The following is a 6,592-nucleotide window of genomic DNA, read 5'->3' as shown; positions in this document are numbered from 1 at the left end:
TCATAAAAGGAACAATGGAGCAGTTCCACAACTAAACTGTATCTCTATCACCTCATATATTACATCCTTCTGTTTCTGCTGAAATTCCATCGCTGAAATAGACACCATTAAGATGTTTGTCCTTAAAGGGTTAAAAATTAATGAGACTGCAGTAGGTGGCCCTTAAAAAATTAGAGCTTTGAATTTAATTTGCGGAAACCACTTCATAATTTTTTTTTGAGCTAATTGGATTGTATTTTCCAGGTAACCTAATTGTGCCGCCCCCCCCCCCCCCCAATACCATCTCATGCCATGAATTTCTCATATCATGCTACAGTAAAAGAAAACACAACAACACTAAATACAACTTCCAAACAAATCTTTTATTTTTGAAAAAAAAAAAAAAGTTTTAAGTCGCTTGTTTTGATGAAATACGTGTATTTTAGTATTTTCCTTCTTTTTTAAAATTAATCCAATGGTATATCACGCATGCAATACCGCATTAGCCTCTTAAGTTTTCATTTTTCACAGACCCCGCCCCCAAAAAAAACAACAACACAAAAATTCCCCCAATTGTCCAGATGATGCTGCTTGGAAAAAGGGTGGTTTGGAGAAGCCACAGCATGAAGCAATGTACACAGTTTGCGGTTGCATAGTACAGTACATGAAGTTCCTCATTTTTAAAACAGCATGCTGTTTTGTATTGCACATTACTGAAACTTTGTATACTGAACCTCGCTGTAGTCTTATCATAGCACATGTATACAACAAATAGCATCTCTCAGAGGCAATATGTACATATATTTGTTAGAAAAATAATCGGCAGGAAATATTTGTACATTATTTTCCTACTGGAATAAACTGTTGCTCTTTTGCATCTTTTGTTTTTCGGAATGAAAAATCTTCCCCCATGTGTTCTATGTTTGTCTGTTTTTATCCAAAAGCAAAGTACGCAGAGAAGTTTTTGACCAAAAAACTCTCCAGAACGCTCTATGAAAGAGTTTTTTTTCAATATAATCTGTCTTTAGTTGCATTAAGGATGTTATAAAGAGAAGGGTGTTGGAGCTCTGGTGTGGGAATCCCTCCTGATTGTTTGAATGAGCCGAGCTCAACACTAATTGGATGGATATTCTAATGAAGAATCAACCAATGCTTTTTTAATGCTCTGCATTAAACATGCAAACTGAATGCATAAAGTGGCTCTGATACCATGGTATGCAAACAAACCCCACCTGTGTACCAGCTCCAGCATACCATATTTTCAGAACTTTGCCTTTGTGCTACACAGGAACTTCAAAACTACATGAAAAGGTGTAAATCAGCTGTTATTTTGCCCAAATATGTGCACCAAAAGTTTGTTTTAGGTTAATCCAGCTTTTTTTTTTTAACTATCCAGTTCTCTTTAGGCTTTAAAAACACAAACATAATTTAAAATGAGCAATCGGAGACCCACATTTTGAGCACAATTCATAAATCAATATTTTGTAAATATTCAATAAGTGTTTTGTAAGCCTGGGAGCTACCAATAATGACAAATGCAATCTATTGGGCAATTATAAACTTAATGATACAAAAAGTACAGATCTTATCACTCTTATCTTTCAGTTGTTTCAACAGAGAGCTGTGCTGCTCAACCTTAATAAAAAAAAAAAATCCTCTCAAGATAGATTCTGCTGCAGTGACTCAACAAGTCGTGATGAACTCATCCGCAGCTTCTGCTGCCATCTAGTGGCTAAGAACACGTTTTGCCGCTGCTACATTACAGCACAGCAATGGTTAAATTAAAAGGATACTTTAAGGTTTTTTAAGAGAACTTATTTTAAAAGGTTACCAACAAAGTTTATATTTAACTTATATTTAACTTAATCTTTTCTTGTATATTAATCTAGACCCGTACGTCCTACAGGGGCCAAATCCAAAGTGGTTAAGGGAAACTGTTTTTAAAGCTTTAAACTGACATCGTGTTTGATTTACACATCAAAGACTAGTGGCCAGTAAGCCTCCAGTCCTGCCTATTTATGGGGATCATATGTTGTTAAAACAGAATGGATTACAGGACAAAAAAGACGAAAACAATACATGAAATCATTATAAATTCCCATCCCATGCTTTGTCTTGGGATGTGAAATAATGTCTAGAATCATAGTTCAATAAGGGTTAATGGATTCTTTCTCACACTACTTAGCCTCACTGATTTCTTTATTTCTCATCCAATTTTGTTTTGTTTGTTTATACATTTTCCACAATCCAGACCTCTGGGATTACAGGATTACCTGCAGCTCCAGCACTGAATGCCTCGTCTTTCCAAGAGCAGAAGCTAGGTTCCCCATGTTGAGAGATGTTCCTGATCTATCTGTGATTGGATTTATTTTATTTTGTTTTTTTAGCGTTTTTTTTTTCCAGGTTTAACATTTCGCAGAAGTTATGGAAGTCTAATGTGATGCAGCAAGCACAGACCTTGGCGACTGTGGATGTGTCCAATGGGTTATTCAGCACAGCTACAGGGGTTGCTTTGGCAAAATGACAACGGTGGTGAGTTAAAACTTATTGAATCTTGTTGAAACCACCAGATTATTTAACACTTCTAAAAATAACATTTTTTATTTAAAAAATTGTATTGTATATATTACAATTTATTAATTGTAATAATTGTGAATAATTGTAATAATGAGTTTTAACATATTTTGACCAAATGTATGGGGCTAAATTGGGGCCAAAAAAAAAATTAAGAAGAATGAAGCCTGAAAAATTATAGTTTGTTCAAAAGAAAAACTAATTTCAGATTCTGTTTTTGTTTTTCCAACTTGTAGATTGTTTTTGCAGGTTTTTTTGGTTTATTTTTTTTGTTTTGTTTTTTTTTGTCTCCAAACATATTGCCCTGTTTAAGGGTGGTGGAGGGGTCTTTATGACTAATCCCGAAAATCGACACCCCTGTAATTTCTCCTGGTAAATGTAATCACAGTCAGTTACAGCGATACTGGCTCAAACTGTCCACAGAATATTCAAGTGTATAAATTACCTGCACAGAGAATTGAGTGCATTAATAGTTTGGATAATAAATACATTTTATTACAAAACTGAGTTTTTATCAGGTTTGATCATTTGTCAATATTATAGTAAAGTAAAAGTACATTAAAATGGCTTAGTTTGTTATTTAGATAGGGTATTAAAAATTATCAACCCCCCCATTTTTTAATATTTAAATATTAGGTGGTAATTTATGTAGATCCTGATCAACTTACATGAAAAATGCTTGATGTAGAATGATCTTCATAAATTAAATACGACATGTTGGCATATATACCTAGTAGCGCAGTAAGCATAAACAAACCATGTGTTGTTTACTCTACTTATAGTAATGAAGTTTTTTCGCAGACCAAGCTATGTGCTTGAAAATTGGCAACTTGACTTTTTGTTTTTTTATAAACATTTCACCTCACCTCAAAACTGTATAGTTCTGAATGCGGGTTGGAAGTATTGCACTTATGAAGGACCTACAGTCCCCAGAAATTTAAGTATTAGCATGGGTGTTGCGATACGATACAATCAAAATATTATCAAAATATATCCATATTGGAATATATTGCGATTTTTTTCCCCTCAGCGTTCAAAATTAAATGTATAGATAACAAAAGCAAGGGCTGTATATCTTCATCAGAAGATATTGATAATTTAGTTAATTTAGTATGCATGTTTTTTGTGGTTTGGGTGAGTCTACTTCTTCCACTATGGCGCTGCGCTGCAAAGCCAAAGGGCTCCACAGGACTATCTGCCATAGCGACGGTGACGCCCACATCCCCTCATTGCTTTAGGTACAAAATTTTGTTTTGCACTGCAAAAACATTAAATCTAAATAAGTAATTTTTTCAAATAAGTGCATTTTTTCTTGAATTAAGAATTTAAGTGAGACACTTTGCCAATGGAACAAGACAATTTACACTTAAAATAAGAAAAAACATAATCTACACACCTTATTTTAAGAGTAAAAATACTAATTCCATTGGCAAATAATCTTATTTACCTGCGAAAATTAAGGGTAAATACCCTTAAATAATTTAAGACAATTAACTCATTTTGAGATTGTTTCTGCAGTGTTTTTTTTTAATCGATACTAGGAACGGAGGGGCTGCTCATTGGCACAAAGGATAGCACTGCTGCCTTGCAGCAAGAGGTTTCTGGGTTCGATTTCTGCATGGAGTTTGCATGTTCTCCCTGAGCATGTGTGGGTTCTCTCCAGGTACTCTGGCTTCCTCCCACAGTCCAAAAACCTGACTAATTGCCTTCTCTAAATTCTCCTTAGGTGTGAGTGTGTGAATGGTTGTTTGTCTCTGTGTTGCCCTGCTATAGATTGGTGATCTTTTCAGGGTGTACCCCGCCTCTCGCCCATAGAAAGCTGTAGGTAGGCACCAGCACCCCTCGCGACCCCACTTGGGATAAACATGACGGAAAATGGAATGGATGGATGGACTAGGAACAAAAAGATCGATATTATACAAGATCGCAACATATCGCCAAACGTTTTCCCACACTCCTATCAGAAATCAGGTGCAATGTTTGGGATATACTGTTGAATATTCTTCGTCACCTAAGATATGGCAACTCCTAGAAAACGGTATTATCAAAACTACTTGACCTTGACTTTGGTAGCTGCAAAACATTTGTCTTTTATCCAAAGCTCTTTCCCAATTCAAAGCCAGAGAAGAAGAAGTTCGTAGCTAATTGAGATGTTCTGTGGATCTAAATTCACATGCGATTGTACAGCAGTTGTTAGCCTGACTCAGTTCGAGATGTTAAGTCACATGCAGATTTGAATTGGTTTAAAACTGACTGATCATAAGGTTCAGTGCTTTTTGAAAGCTAAAACGTGTAGCTTTCTTGTAGTCAAGAGTTTAGAGATCTTTTCTGTCCAATATCAGAACATTTTCCTCCTTGAAACAGCTTCTGTTATTCTTAAGGTGTTGGTGAACATCTCGTCCTAAGAAGTTGGCTCTTTTGTGTTAAGTTGTGCGTCTGTGCATTTCACATTTAAACAAACTCACAGACAGAGTTCTAGACACGATGCAAAATGCTACATTAGAAGCAACGCTCTGAGCTGCCACTGCAACAGAATCCAGACAACTGCTACTCAAATATCACAATGACTTTATAATAAGATAACATACTTCCTCATTATGCCAGGCAGATGTTTCACATTTCTTGGAGTCTGATTAACTTGACTTAAACTAGTTTGACCAACTGGGGGCATCCAGAGAGCCTTGCAATGCAATTCCCAGATGGTCATTTGATCTTTTATTATGATGAATACAATTAAAATAAAACAGACATAGAAAAAGTTATGAAGCTCCTCATGAGCCAGAAAATCACAGTGAACTCCACACCTCTGATCCTAATACATACATGCTATTTTAAAAATGTACTCAAACCCCCATTCTTTCTTCATATCTAGAGTAATGTGGCATATTTTTAATATGCTGGCATACCTGGAAATATGGAGAAACTTATAAAATCTGCTCAAAAACTGCCGATCAGTCCTCTACATGTTCCATCCTAGTATATGTTTCATACAGGAACATCATTCTACTCACATTATATCTGGAATCATCATCAACTTTTGTTTAAATAACCAACATTCAAATGTCACAAAGGTTGAAATGTTTATAAAGAAGCGATTGCATAAATTGGAGAATAAGCTGTTTTTAAGATGGTAGCAGTCAATGTCTCGGATTCTTAGCCGTCCAGCTAATCTGAATTTATTTTAACTGAAGATGCCAAGAGATTTACTGGCTGCAGGTAAGACAGTTAACACTTAACCTACATGTGCTAACATACATTTCATGGCGCTGCTCCTCCAGCTCACCTACCAATAGCATGCTACTGCCATCTTGAGGCTACGTAAAGAATATAACGGGATAGTCCAGGGTTTGCTACCTTTGGGCTAAAAATATTTTTGGGATATTCATTCTTTTATTGCTCGGGCTGGTTTGCACTGGGGATCAATGTTTCTAATAAACCTTGAATTGAAATAAATGATCTAGATCTCAGATGCATTACTAAGAGTTGCATTCCACTTTTGCACAGCTGCATGCCTGACATCTGTAACATGTCCTCTAAAAGTATAGACTTTTCATCATTGAAGCCCAGACTGATACAATTTTAAACCAGCTGCATGCAAACATGTATAGTATGAAGAAAGGTACAAAAGCTTCTCAGATAAAGCCTGTTTAGTGTGTCTGATTCACATTTTGATTTAAACTTTGGCGTACCACCTTACCACGCTCTCAAGGAATATAAATGTGACTTGTTTCCAAATGTAATTAGTAACAATGTTTACTAATCTTTTATTTTCCAGGCATCTTTACTGCAACCGTAATGCATGCAACACCACAACTCAACCAACTGTGGTACAGTTTAGGCAACCTTCTGAGCTTGAAATGCAAAACTTTTTCCCTAAATGTTACAGATAATTAAAAGAGGAAGTGTGACTTTAATATTTTGCTGCTGTCATTGGCCAGCTATTCCATCAATAAATTTCTTTTTTTTTTTTTTTTTTTCTGACATAGCAGAAATAAAATTCCCTAATAGGAGCAATAGCTTTTTATCCCACTCTATATGT

This window comes from Cyprinodon variegatus, unplaced genomic scaffold (assembly GCF_000732505.1).
Source record: "Cyprinodon variegatus isolate N-32 unplaced genomic scaffold, C_variegatus-1.0 Scaffold371, whole genome shotgun sequence".
NCBI classification, from domain to species: Eukaryota; Metazoa; Chordata; class Actinopteri; order Cyprinodontiformes; family Cyprinodontidae; genus Cyprinodon; species Cyprinodon variegatus.
Note: the sequence above shows the minus strand (reverse complement) of the source record.